The sequence below is a fragment of the Harmonia axyridis genome, chromosome 7 (genome assembly GCF_914767665.1).
Source record: "Harmonia axyridis chromosome 7, icHarAxyr1.1, whole genome shotgun sequence".
NCBI classification, from domain to species: Eukaryota; Metazoa; Arthropoda; class Insecta; order Coleoptera; family Coccinellidae; genus Harmonia; species Harmonia axyridis.
This window is the reverse complement of record NC_059507.1, coordinates 7,481,780-7,496,939: the sequence shown is the minus strand read 5'-3', so window position 1 is coordinate 7,496,939 and position 15,160 is coordinate 7,481,780. Positions and strand designations below refer to the sequence as shown.

Genomic DNA, 15,160 nt, shown 5'->3' with positions numbered 1-15,160 from the left:
CCCTCTTCAGCTCACAGAAACACCTTTTCATGATCACCCTTTCCTTTTTAAGCACCTTATTGAGCTTTCTCTCTGTTTCATCATCTGTATCTGAGAAAGGTGTCATCTACCATGGCTAGAAACCCTATCCATCGTCCCTACTAGTACTGAGTTGGGTTTTGTATGCACAACTTCTTTAACTTAAAAATTTATGTCAAATGCTTCGTTGTGCATGGATCACGAACAACTAAGAGTATTGCTGCTGTAGCTTGTAGTGTTGACGGAAACACAGGTTTGCCAGGTCCTGTTCGATTTGATATAAATTAATGATTTTTCATATCCAGAATTAGAAGATATTGATGTGAACGACGTTTATTTTCAACAAGACGGCTCTACCACATAAGCAACGAAACAATGGCAATTTTGCAAGAAAAGTTTCCTGGTCGTGTATCGAAGAAGTATCACAGTTGGCCACCGAGATCATGTGACTTAACACCTCAAGACTTTTTTCTTTGAAGCTACGTAAAAGATAAGGTCTTGTTAATTTTGTTTTGGGAAAATAAACATTATTCTATTCTATTCTATTCTATGCTAATGCTCTACACTCGATTAAAGATCTTAAAGATGGAAACCGCAAATATCTGAATTGGTTTTGGAAAATATACCCTTTTTTATATCAAAATGAAACATCTTATTGAAAACCCCTTCATAAAAGCTTGTAGGACATTTCTCTGGTTATTTTCAAGCGATCTATTATTAAAAACCATGATTCAAAATATCACAAGATTATACAGATGGAGAGCCTTTTATTATTCGTACGATATTTCTCCATCCTCGTTGTATGGAATCCTGAAAAGAGCAAAACGTGCAATTTCTATTCCCCGCCCGTATCTTAAAAGGATTTCGACTAAAATGCACCGAATTCGCAGGACCAAGTATCTCTTACGAGACAAGCCGAGGGAATAGGCTATCCTGTCTGGAATACGGGAGTACACTAGATTCGTGACTTGGCTACCGCTATGACCATACTGAATATAAATATCTACGTAGGAATCTCATCAATTTAGAAGCAGTATCGGAGTACGAGGAGGTTCTGGACATCAATTTTACGAGTCTATTTATGTTTATTACTTTCAATCCGTTCTGCAGTGCAAACCAACTGAAATCATTGTAAGATATCATCCCTCTTTGCTTCATTTATTTATTTCCTATGACGTGACGTCATCGATGACGTATACAAAAGGTCAACTGTATCCACCTTAAATACGAGCATAAACCGTTTTCTATAGTGCCAAAGTATTTATTCTGATTTTAACTAATTATTTCACTCTTAATAAGAATTGGATTTGGTTGTGATTTTTTTCAGAAAAGCTCAGTAACTCGAGAACGAGGCAAGATATTCACGATTCGATTTCTAATATCTTATTATTTTGAGAGGAGAGATCGGAGGTCCTTGAAGATTTTTAGTCTAATAGTTCTGGAGATGCTCTCGGAGAACATCGAATTTGGGACACGCTGTTCGTTGACTTGGCAGGATTTTGCAAGGAAAATGAAAAACGTAGCCAGGATACTGTATCCGATCCAACTCAACGTAACAAACTGTCTCGAAACAGAAAAAAGCTCACCGTGAACTCGGGTATCGGTTAATTACCTATCCCGATCTGACAACTCTCGTAATGGACTTTCTAGTGGCATTCCTAGGCCTAGTAGAGTATGATGTAACGGTAAACGGTAAAGCCTACCCAACAACTATACATCCTTGTTTCGGTTTCACAGCGTTATTCAACGGTAACTTCAACACGAAGACCAGCTCGTACTACAGACCTTCTGGCTCATATTAACAATCATTTGAGTCAGTCAGGCCCACCAGGTAGTTTCGACATCTCGAATTCTGATGAGATTCGACTATTGAATTGATCAATATGATAATCGTATACGGGTGTCCCAAACTAGATGGCTCGTTAGACGTTTCTAACAGTAACAGCTCTGAAAACATTCCAGGTGGATTGGACGAAACTAATTACCTAAAAAATCAAATTTTCAATGTGATCCTACTTTTCATTTTGTGAAAGATATAATAAGCCATTGAAGTCGGTACAGTTAGAATATATTCATTCTTGAAACTGAGACAGGCCATTGTTCTGAAATTGCAAAAGGCGTTTGAAATATCGAGTTCAAAATTCAAAAACCAGCCACGGAGTGGCGATTTTTTGTTGTTTTTGTTTAAAATGAAACAACTTATTGGTGTAGTGACTCTGTAAGCCCAAGAGGTGGCGTTGCTGGTTTCGCATCATTCGAGGATTCATAAAGAATCCCCGAATTTAGCAGAGTCACCTCTCCACGATGTTGTGAGAGGGTGTGTCTTGGGCAGAGATCGCTGGATAGTCCAACTGATGAGTCCTCTAGCGATCTCTGGACGAAACACCGTAATACCTGGAGAGAGGGCGCACCTAAGCCACACAAACTTGGTTCGAGAACGATTGCCAAATTGGAAAGCCCTTTATAAGTCATACATATTATGACATTCGCAGTGGATCTTTCCTAGACAAACTTATGGAATACTTTAAGAAATGAAGATTCAAAGTGAATACATCGAACAGAGTTGCAATCTACTCGGAGGATCAATAGTAAAGAAAGAGAAAGCAGGAAACGTCAAAATAGAAAATCAAACAATAGAATGGAAAAAGCAAAATTCTAGAGTAATTCTAGATGAAAGAATGAACTTTAAGAAACAGATAGAAGAAAACAGGAAAAAAGGCAAGACAATTGCACAGGAGACTGTACCCGCTGCTCAATCCAAAAAGTAAACTTTCCTCAGAAAACAAGATGAAGATAATGAAAATAGTGCCTGGTATAATATGAAAGACAATAATAAAACAACTTGCAAAGTACACTAAATATAGTAATCAAAACAGCGGTTGGCGCCTCATGGTATATAACCAACCAACAAATCAGAAAAGAATTGAAAATTGAAACTATTGAGGAAATAGTTAACATACAAAGAACGAAGACAATAGAGACACTGAAAGAACATGAAAATAAGGAATTGAGAAAGATATTACAGATTGAAATAAGAATGATAGATAAGAGGAAGTACTTCTTTCAAAGAAGCAAATAGAAGAAAAATGTAACATGCAGTGGAGAAGAAAGTCTCGCATTTAAATAAAATTAGGAAATCGGAGAAATGAAGGTAGAGCTGTAGGGAATAAAATTCCAGTCATTATACAAAAAGAAAATTTGAGAGATATACGCTCTATTAGTGATGACGTCACACACCGCCATTTTTGGTTCTCCTGTCAGTGTTCGGAATTCAAACAAACAAATTGTCATTCGAATTAGTACGTTATCGTTGAAGAAATTGGCTTATTTTGATAAATAAAATTATTTAAGGAACGATTTTACTATTAATTGATAGACAGAAGGCACGAGATTAATGCCAGTAAGTTCGAACTTGAAGTTCAACTAATAAACACGGCTTTTTACAAAATCTGGGGAATGATACAGGATTCAAACTTACTGTTATTAACCTCTTTCCTTCTGTCTATCAATAAATACTGAAATCGTTCCTCAAATACTCTTATTTATGAAAATAAGCCAATTCCTTCAACGACACCGTACTAATTTGAATGACAATTTGTTTGTTTGGATTCCGAACACTGACAGGAGAACCAAAAATGGCGGTGTGTGACGTCACACTAATAGAGCGTATTCGCAGTGGATCTTCAATGCTTTGAGAAATTTTGTGATTATAAGGTACCTTAGAAAAAATAATAAACCATCATGTAAAATTTGCAGATTTTCATTCCAATTCCACTCTACCCAGAAAATGGAATTTTCAAGACAGCATCACATCAAAACGTATTCAGATTTATTATTGAACAACTTCCAAACAAAACTACGCAATTTGCTCAAGCCCAATATTGCTCAAACCTCTCACCAATCTTAAAATTCGCAACGTATCCAAGGGTAACTCGAAAATTCAATGTTAACACGTACAATTGTCGTGGTATTGACCTCGAAGTAGGCCTACTGATTAAAATCTATTCAGTTTTGCTATATGACATAAACAGTAAATCGTTCGAAGAGAAGAAACGAGATTGGGATGTTGTTGGTTCGCCGGTAGATCCGGCAACAGGGCTCTTCAAAATAGATTCGCCGGTGATGCCGGCCAGAATGCTGCCTACTTGCGCTCAACTTGCGCGGGTGTAAGCAAGATTCAGATGCGTCACAAGCCCTTGAACTCCATTGATGACAGTACGAATCCAATAAATTAACTGAGAGAAAAGGTGCAACGTTGCCGGACTGGATGCCAGCTCTAAAACAAAACAATTTCAGTTACCGCATCCTGTAGATACGTTTTTTATGAGAAAATCCAAGATGAAGTCTTTCGTGGTGTGTAGGTCTCCTCGTAAAAAGTAAAAATAATTCAAAATATGTTGGAGTAGTCATTAATCTCGAAAAGGAGACAGTTTTTTAGGCGCTCGCTCATTCATGCGCCGATTATAATCATAAATGAACAAGCGCCCAAAAGATCCCGACTCCTCGTCAGTGAAAAGTTTATTGGTCGTATTATTACAATTGACCACCAAGATCTTGTGATTTAACGCTTTTAGACTTTTTTCTTTAGGGCCACGTAAAAAATAAGGTCTATGCCAACGCTCCACAATAATACCTAATAGAAAATCTTAATTTTCCAAAGTATATATTATATATATTTATGAACAAAAAATAAATGAAGAGTTATTTGAAATACAAGTGCAGAAGGCATTGATATTCTTCCAGGAGTTCAAAATCCAAAAACGAATCACGAAGGGGTGAGCTTCTGAATGAAAGATTGTTAAAATGAGTCTTTTGTACGAGTACTAAAAAATAATTTCTCTAATTCACAGAATTTTTTTGAGGATAATGGAATATTTTTATAAATGTGGTCTAGTGAATTTAACATTGAAAAATAGTAATACGCTCTATTAGTGATGACGTCACACACCGCCATTTTAGTTCTCCTGTCAGTGTTCGGAATCCAAACAAACAATTGTCATTCAAATTAGTACGTTGTCGTTGAAGAAATTGGCTTATTTTGATAAATAAGATTATTTAAGGAACGATTTTACTATTAATTGATAGACAGAAGGCACGAGATTAAGTTCGAACTTGAAGTTCAACTAATAAACACGGCTTTATACAAAATCTGGGGAATGATACAGGATTCAAACTTACTGGTATTAACCTAGTTCCTTCTGTCTATCAATCAATACTGAAATCGTTCCTCAAATACTCTTATTTATGAAAATAAGCCAATTCCTTCAACGACACCGTACTAATTTGAATGACAATTTATTTGTTTGGATTCCGAACACTGACAGGACAACCAAAAATGGCGGTGTGTGACGTCACACTAATAGAGCGTATTAGCAGAACTGTATTCTATATCACAAATTTGACAGATAATAGAAAAATCCGTGACACGAGAGTTCCAAGTACCAACATATAATAATGAAATATAACCTTGAAATCTGTGTAAAACTGAGATATTCCGGCACGATTTTTTTACAATTTATGGCAGAATCAACGGATTTGCCACGGAATCAAATAAAATAATATTATGCAGCATGTTCATAAAAAAAAATCCAATGTATTGAACTGAATCGACTGTAGATATTGCCGGAAAAGGGATACTATAAGCTTGGCGCAGAATGCTTTCTTCTCAGATTTTCCAACGATTCGCGAGGATTGAATGGTAATGGAACAATCATGAAAGGAAGGCGCCACTTGAATGCATTCCTGGTAGAAAACAGAAATGCACGGCTCCTACGCAGGTTGCAAAATATCTTCCAATTGTTCTAATTGTTCTGACATCAATAAACCGTTCTTATAGAAAAAACATAATAAAATTTAGATCAGTGACGTAGACATAGAAGAAAGGAGCATAAATCGATAATAAAAAAAATGTTGCGTTCGACATAAAATCAGTTCTTATGGGATACCACTTTTCAGTCAATTCTCCTCTGTTTGATGTTATTCAAAAAATTCCAGAACAGCACTGGCCTTGAGTCATGATCTTTTGAGCGTTCATCTTTTATTATTATTATTGAAAATGATGTGGTTATGTTCTGACGATGGTATCAACAAAAAATTTTGCACGAAGCTTAGAATGATAATTGCCCTAATTCTTTTTGTATATTACATGAATATGTTGATGTGATACACGAAGCTTGAAATTGTTATTTTATATATATATGGAGCCAAAATTTGAACTCGGTGATTATCCCTAAAGATCAAAATCCAAAAACCAATCACGATGATGGTAACTGAAATATTGCGAAATTTTTTTCTCTCCTTGAATTTTCTGCTGTTTCAGAGACGTTTAAATGAAATTCCGCATGAAGATTTAAATTGTAAATTCACGTTGAATTTGAAATTTGGATTGAATTGTAATTTTTGAAATAATCATGAAAACGAAATTCCCAACGTTCATATCAACGAACAATGATAGAGTATAATTCGTCACTTCGAAGGATGTATTTTGGGTTGCCTGACAGAAAAAAGATGTTTGAATTGAATTTTCATCAGTTACACCACCAGTGTGAAGCCGGAACAGGCAGTCTAGTATGTAATAAAATCATATAAAATGCAAGTCTGCCTAATAATTTCGGATCTACTGTGTCTGTGCGACACCGACTTCCCCAGCCTAGAAAGCCACTTTGCACCCAGACAAATCGATCAGGGACGCGCACAGGGGCTTAAAGGATCCCGTGGGTTATCGATTTTGGAATACCGGACTATTGTGTCATGCCCAGTACGAGTCCTCTCCCTTCAGCCCCTCTTTCAAAGGGAAATATCTCTTTCACTGGTCATCAAAGCTTTAGGCCGAATTTTTAATGCGCATAATATCATCGGGAGGTAATAACATAAATTAAAACCAGGCAGCGAAAGAATAAAACAAACAATGTATTCATATAATAAATTAATACTCTCAACCTTATCGAATTCGTGATCATGCAAATATTGGGTACTCATTTTCCAACATTCCTCTTGAATTTTCTATGGTCCTGATGATGCTATCCACAATAAATTTCTCGAATGAAAAAGTCTCTTATGCCTTTACATTTCATGAATATTTTGATATGTGTGTTCGTTTATCCAGAAATACTATTAATTTTTGAAATACCTTATTGCATTTTTTCATACAAGATATATCGAATGTGATACTGTATTTTATAATTTAATACTGTATTTTATAATTTAATATTCGAACTGTATATCCTATGTATATGTATATCCACCTTCAGGTATTCGCAATAAATTATGCTATTAATAATACAATGATCAATTATTTAAAAAATAATTGAATACAAATTCGCAGAATTGATGCATTGACTAATGAATATAAAGTTTTTTAATTATATGTTGTTATGGGAATTAATCGACAATCTGAAACGTACCCGTTTTTGTTCAAGAAATATTTCCATGAGTTCACAAGCCATCCACAAAATATAAAAAAAATCAATTGTAAGAAGAAATGATATATTATTTTTTTTCTGAAGCCAAAATTTTAAACTTATCAAAATCATTATATCTCAATACAAGCACTCAAAATCTCCATTCACTCGGATGTGTTGTCCCTAAAATATTCCTGATTAATTGTTCGATGTTCTTCTTGGATTTTTTCTCTAATTTTTATGACCAGATCAACATCAAATTTGTCATCAGTCTTAAAATTGTTGTACTACATAATAAACGCTGATTTTCATTCCGGTCGAATATTTCAAACCATCAGGAAAACAACATTTCGAACGGCTATATATCTACGGAAGTCATAGTCATAGGCTTCACACCAACGAGATCTGAACCTACCTCGAAAATTTCAAGATAATACCGTATCAAAGTTATTATAAATAAGATAATAACTCGTACACATAATACGATTGAACGACATTAGGACGAAATAAGCGCTCAAAAAATTTATGACTGCCTCCTGTGAGGTTTGAACTCACGACCCCTGGTTTACGAGACCAGTGCTCTACCACTGAGCTAAAGAGGCTTGTTGTGCAATAACGACACCAAGAGATACACGTTATCAGGGGCTTTTCTCAATATTGAAAATCGTATTTTATAGATGATTTCATTAGTTTCTGTGTTGAAATCGCAAAGAATAATTTGAGTTCATACATTAAAATCAGAAATGTTATATCAAAAGTCTCGATATATTCATTTCAAGGGGAAATTGAATACCTTTATCGCTTTTCACAAAAAGCCAATTTTGTTCAATGGTAAAGCACAAAATTTCAATGCTGCAAATTTTAGATAAATCTTAAATTTTTTCTATCTCAACAGAGAATAATACTGATATATCTGGGGGTGATACAAGCCTCCGATAATATGTGCGAGCTGTTACAACATTTTATTAATTTGGAATTGTATGAAGTAGCATTTTGTTGAAAACAAAGTTTTATTTATATTAACCGCCTGATTTTTTGGCTGTAAGTCATGTATAGTGTTGAAATTTCATTCGAAAACGATTGAAAAAATTACTTGAGATATAGAAATAACCAAATACCAGAAGAAAAATATCATTACATTCAAACAAGAAACAGGGTCAACGCAGAAATCAGAAACATAAAACGTAACTACTGGGAAAAGTTTACCTGCGACATGGAGCATGACTTGTATGGAGCTCAAAGGAAGGTGTGGGGAATGTTGAAGAGAAGGAAACTGGACATCGTGGAATATGCACAGACACAACAAATTGATGAGTCCCGCTGGAAAACCTATTTTGAACAACTGTACACAGATAACCCCGAAGAGGAGGATAAGGAACACAGTGAAGAAGGAAGTGGAGAAAGCGAAGAATGTCCCGTAATATCCGAAGAAATGACTACAGAAATAGCAAAAAAGATTAAGAACAGAAAATCGCCAGGGCTCGATAATATACCGAATGAGCTGCTGAAATACGGAGGTCCAAAATTGATCGTGGAACTTACAAAGCTCTTCAACAAAATATTAACATCCAAAAAAGTCCCTAAAGAATGGAAAAAGAGCATAACCATTCCTATATTCAAAAAAGGGGACAAGAAATCACCAGAAAACTATAGAGGCATAACCCTACTTAGCTCAGTAATGAAACTTTTCACAAAGATCATAGAAGCAATAATAAGCGAGCATGTGAACATATCAGAAGAACAACAAGGGTTCAGGAAAAATCGGTCGACTATAGATGCTATTTTCGTGGTCAGGCAAGTGGTAGAAAAGGCTATAGAATACGGAAAGCCCGCATACATGTGCTTTATAGACCTCACCAAAGCGTTCGATAGGGTAAGACTAAGTGACGTAGTGGATATCCTTGGAAAGAAACAGGTGCCGAAAACAATAATAGATATCATAAGACAACTTAATCACAATACATCTACCCACATATTAGTTAATCAAAACCTAACAGAGGAAATAAAAACACCAACAGGAATTCGACAAGGAGATTCCTTAAGCCCCCAACTTTTTAATCAAATAATGGACGAAATAATAAAACAAGTCAAAAGTACAAAAGGAGGATATGCGCTTACAACGGGCATAATCAAGATTGTCTGTTTTGCCGATGACGCCCTGATTATAGCAGAGAACGAAGACGATTTACAACGGCTCCTGAACGCATTCTATGTGAAAGCTAAAAGTCTCAACATGCAAATATCCATCACAAAAACAAAAACCCTCGTCGTTTCCAAAGAGCCAGTGAGATGCAAACTTTCTCTGGAAAATAAAATCATCGAACAAGTTATGTCATTCGACTACCTAGGCATACAAATTACTTCAAGCCAAAATAGAACAAATGAAGTGAATGGACAAGCGAATAAAGCCAGCCGAATATCAGGTGCACTACGGGACATCATCTGGAGTAACACATTTATGAATAAAAAGGCTAAAGTTAGGATATACAAAACTTGTGTTAGACCGGTATTGACATACGCTACAGAAACAAGAGCTGACAACCAAAAAACTAAAAATATCATTCGAACAACTGAAATGAAAATACTAAGAAACATCTCAGGATACACACTAAGAGATAGGAAAAGAAACACTGACATAAGGCACGAATGTCAAGTAGAAGACATTGTCAGGTGGGGACGTAAGCGAAGAAGAGCCTGGAATGATCACGTGGACAGGATGACTACGGGAAGACTAGCAAAAATCGCTAGAGATGGTATACCACGGACACGACGCCCCTTAGGAAGACCCCCAAAGAGATGGATGGATTCGTGGTCATCAATATCTCAAGAGAGCTGAGAGTTGGAAAACACAGGCCTAAGGCCTATGATATGTGGAAGAAGAAGAAGAATATTTTTAGAAAGAATATCCTTTGAGGATCAATTGCAGTCGTGTATTTTACCAAAAAGCAGACATTTGGTGGTTATGAGGGAGTTCATGTTGTTTATGCTTTTTCAGCAGGGGCGCCGATAAATCCTTTGCACCCTTGAAGACCACATAACTGTATATAGGCATATCCAAGCCAATTTTGAGACGATTCACCCAAGACTCAACCTAAACCGCTTCAGGGGTAGGATTCTGTAACTTTCGTTATCATAGCAAACGAAAGCGATAACGTTACGAAGCGAAGCTAAGCGAAGCGAATGCGGTATTCTGTAAGCGTCTTTTTCTTTATCGTTTCGTTATCTTTACGCTTTTAGTTTCGTTGTCGGAGCTTACCGACTTTACACGAAGGAACATTGGCAACGTTGCAAATAAGTAGATATTTAAGCTACTGTAGGATTCTGCAGGTTTTGACATATGAGGTACCTGAGATAATCTGTAATAAGAGCAATGAGATAAGAGTCCCTTTTATGGACTCTAGCTGTAATGTCCTTTGAATAATCCACAGTATTTAACTTGAGTATTGTCAGAAATTATATTTTGATTTATGACTCTCATTGGAAGTTACTTAACAAAGGGTTTCATACCATTTTAAACTGTTTAGTTTATCATTAAGAATGAATTAGCTAATTGAATACAGCACCTGAATGCAAATATTGAGTATTACAAAAAGTCTTATTTGAGCACTGGAAGAAATTCGAAATGGAACCTCGTTCAATGGATTATAATTTAAAACCTTCATTCTTATTCCAGTTACAAAACCTACCCATACTACAAAATAAGTTCGGGGAGTCAACTAATAGTGTGTATAGGTATAAAGAAATATTCATCATGTTTTCAATGATTCTGATCATCGACGAGGAAATCTCAAGAAGAGTTCGTCTAACTCTTACAAGAGAGGAGAATAGATTTCTTCGAGATAGAAGTGATCCATTTAACTTAACGGATGAGAGATTCATAGACGTTTTCCGTTTGTCGAAACATTTAGTTCACGTTCTATTCGATGAATTGAAACCATTTATGGATAATTATTGGAGGAACACGAGAACGCCATTTGAACAGCGAATATTGATAACTCTGAGATTTTTTGCCAGTGGAAATTACCAACGCGGTATTGGACAAGAATATTTGCTAGCAGTAAGTCAACCCATGGTCAGTCGTTGTGTTAGTGAAGTGACTAAATTGATTAACCATGTATTCCAAGGAAGAATTAAATTCCCTAATGATTCTGAGAAGACCCAAAATAAAGGGAAATTTTTTGAGAAATGTGTGTGTTCTTTTCTTGAAGATAACTTTCATAACGCAATTTTTCAATAATTAATAGAATGAATTTCAAACTTAATATTAAGAATTGTGATATTGTGAAGCAAAACATTCAAAATTATAACCTCGAAATCGAAATCATTCAAGTGTCATAATATGACGCTTAAGACTTGGTCACGTGGTGAAAGTAAACCAATCAAAAACGTCGTCGGACTTTTCGTAATGACAACGAACCCTAAAATGTTTCGTTATCGTCATGAGGTCGTTCTTTGCTTCGGCAAACACGACTATTGCCGAATCCCTTTACAGAATACCGAACCGAGCAAAACTGTCGTTTCGTCACGTTTTCGCTTCGCTTTGCTGCTACAGAATCCCACCACAGAAGCGAAAGGATATCTAAATTTACGCCCGACCGAACGGCGCAGTTATCGAATTCGTTAAAAATAGGCCCCCTTTCGTTAATAACATTAACGACGTACAAAACGGGAAGACAGACAAAGCGCGACACGTGCAAGATACAAGCCCTTCCCCAGCACCTTGTGTACATTCGCCTTGGACAACGTCTTTCCTCATTGTGCAACCGTCGGCCGCACCTTTAGAAACTCTCCCTCCGTATATTTTTCTTCCTCGATACCGGGCAGATGTGCCTTGACGTATAAGAAAAGAAGAAGTGTGCGTAACCTCGGTTTTGCAGATGGCAGCTGGCCCTGATGACTTGTTAGCCGGAGTTTTTTTGTTCGGCCGAGACGCCGCGTGCGCAAAAGGTTCGGCCGCGCCGAACACGTGATCACTTTACGACCGATATTTCGGGATAGGAAGAATAGGTGATTATTTCTTGCGAGATTTGCCTAAGAATAGAAACGACGTACGATCTCCTCTGAGGAGCTGGCCTGACACGTGGCGTGAATTGATGAGGAGGGGATGCTAGGAACGTGGGTCTTTTTCACCCCTCGATAAGAGGGTCAGCCCATTGTTGACAAAACGAAGACACCGTAAGGTGAACACGGTATGATTAATATATGCCATTTTTTTCAAATGGCTGTGTTGGGATATTAACAAAAAACTTATCAAAAAGAGACCTAGTTTCTTCCAAAGACATCTGCCTATGGCAGCAATGATACATCTTGAACAAATTGGCCAAGTTGAATATTTGCTCTGATATCATCTCCCCAGCGAGTTTTGGTGGTCTTCCTACACTTGCTGATATTCTCGAAGTTCTCATTGTTCAATTCTTGTCCCACCTAGGACCATTTCATTTCCTCGATCCTACCTATTACGTCTTCTACCTTTGTTCTTCTTCTGAACTCTTCATTTCGAATATGGTCTCTCAAGGAGATTCCTAACATAGGATTTTCTATAGGTCTTTGAGTCGATTTGCTGAGTGGACTGTAAATGCTATCGTTTCCACGATATGAGTGAGAACCGGGAGTATACAGGTGTTGAATACTTTTCTCTTTAGGTTTATAGGAATGTCTTATAACATTTTTAAGTTTTCCCACAGCGACCCAAGTCAAACGTATCAGGTGTGTGAATAAGTCTTTCCCGTTTTTTTTTAAATTTTGAGCCTTTATTGTGAAAAAATGGTTACAAATGAATTATTGAAAGTATTGGCCATCGCTAGCTACAACTTTTCCCCATCTTTCTGCCAACATGCGAATCCCGTTGAGAAAAAATTCGACCGGTTTGGCCTCTATCCAGTCATCCACCCATTTTTTGGCTTCCTCGTAGGAATGGAAGTGCTGGTCAGCCAGGCCATGCGTCATCGATCTGAAGAGATGGTAATCAGACGGAGCAATGTCTGGACTATACGGCGGGTGGGGTAGGACTTCCCATTTGAGCGTTTCTAAGTATGTTTTCACCGGCTGTGCAACTTTTGGCGAGCATTGTCATGTTGCAAAATAACTTTGTCGTGCCTGTCGGAGTATTGTGGCCGTTTTTCTAGCAGTGCGCGGCTCAAACGCATCAATTATCGTCGATAGACCTCGCCTGTGATCCTTTCATTCGGTTTCAGAAGCTCATAGTAAACCACACCTAGCTGGTCCCACTATATACAGAGCATGAGCTTGGCGCCATGAATATTTGGCTTGGCCGTCGATGATGATGCATGGCCGGGTAGTCCCCATGATTTTCTTCGCTTCGGATTATCGTAACGGATCCACTTTTCATCGCCAGTCACGATACGATGCAGAAAACCCTTTCTTTTATGTCGCTGAAGCAGCTGTTCGCAAGTGAAAAAACGCCGTTCGACGTCTCTCAGCTTCAGTTCGTACGGCACCCAATTTCCTTGCTTTTGGATCATTCCCATGGCTTTCAAACGCTTGGAAATGGTTGTTCGATCAACTCCCAATGCTTCAGCAAGTTCTTCTTGCGTTTGACACGAATCTTCATCAAGCAAAGTCGCCAATTCTTGATCTTCAAAGATTTGCGGCCGCCCGGAACGCTCCTTGTCTTCCACGTCGAAATCGCCACTTTTGAAGCGTCGAAACCATCCGCGAACACTTGAATCATCGACACAACCTTCTCCATAAGCTTCCTGAAGCAACCGATGCGCCTCGGCAGCAGATTTCTTCAAATTGAACTAATAAAGTGAAACTTCCCGCAAATGACGTCGACTCGGCTCAAATTTCGACATTTTCACGATTTCAAAAATTTATGATGCGAAAAAATTTCAACTAATGTGTTAGTGTGGAATTGTTGACAGATGAATAAGCTTTGATTATGACATATGTAACCATTAAATACTCGCACAGTATTGGTGGCGCCATCTCTTACAAAAAACGGGAAAGACTTATTCACACACCTTATATTATTTTCATGAATTCTACAGTTTGTTTATGTTTGCCCAGTGTTATCGTATGTCCATGGTATACATACTCGTTGACTTTCTCGATTTCACTAACATCTATTTCGATCTTAACATCCCGTTCAGTCATTATCTTGGTTTTGCTCATGTTCCCTCTAAGACTTCACCTTCAACTGACAGTTCCCCAAGTTCTTCCACCGTGTTGCTTATGAGTATAATATTATACCCCATTCAGTCCAATTTAATTTTTCAAATACGTCTTCCAATGCAAGAATGAACAATTTTGGGGAATTGGTTTCTCCTGTCTAACTCTTCTTTTTATTTTTTGAATAGCTATATATTTTCTATTACATTTTGGATGGTTGGTCTGCTATATATTTGATCGACAAATTTTAAATGGAAAAAGGAGATTGAGTTTTTTATTCTCAGCCCTTTCGAGTTAAATATAAAACTGCAGGTGAATCCCACATTCAGCTTTTTTTTTCTTATTTTGGTGAGGCGTTCTCAAGCCAATTTCAAAGGTGCGCTCTCTCTGAAGATTGCGGTGATTCATCACGAGATCACTGATGAAATCATGAGTTTGGCACAGTGATCTTTGCCAAATACACCTTCCATCTCCATCGTGAAGTGGTGCCGATTTAGAGAGTGATGCACAGCCCACAACGCCATCTCTCGGGCCAGCACAGAGTAGTTACATACAGAAATTGCTTAAAATGTGTGAAATTCATGTTTTTAGCATTAATTTCGTGAAAATAA

General features: G+C 37.2%; 1 protein-coding gene and 1 non-coding gene across 2 annotated transcripts in view; both read right to left on the bottom strand.

Moving 5' to 3' along the window:
* Positions 1-15,160, bottom strand: part of LOC123685126 (FK506-binding protein 5-like) — a 93,767-nt gene that overhangs the window by 76,589 nt on the left and 2,018 nt on the right. The window lies entirely within an intron of this gene.
* On the bottom strand, positions 7,949-8,020 carry Trnat-cgu. The gene has a single exon. It is a non-coding gene; the product is annotated as a tRNA-Thr (tRNA).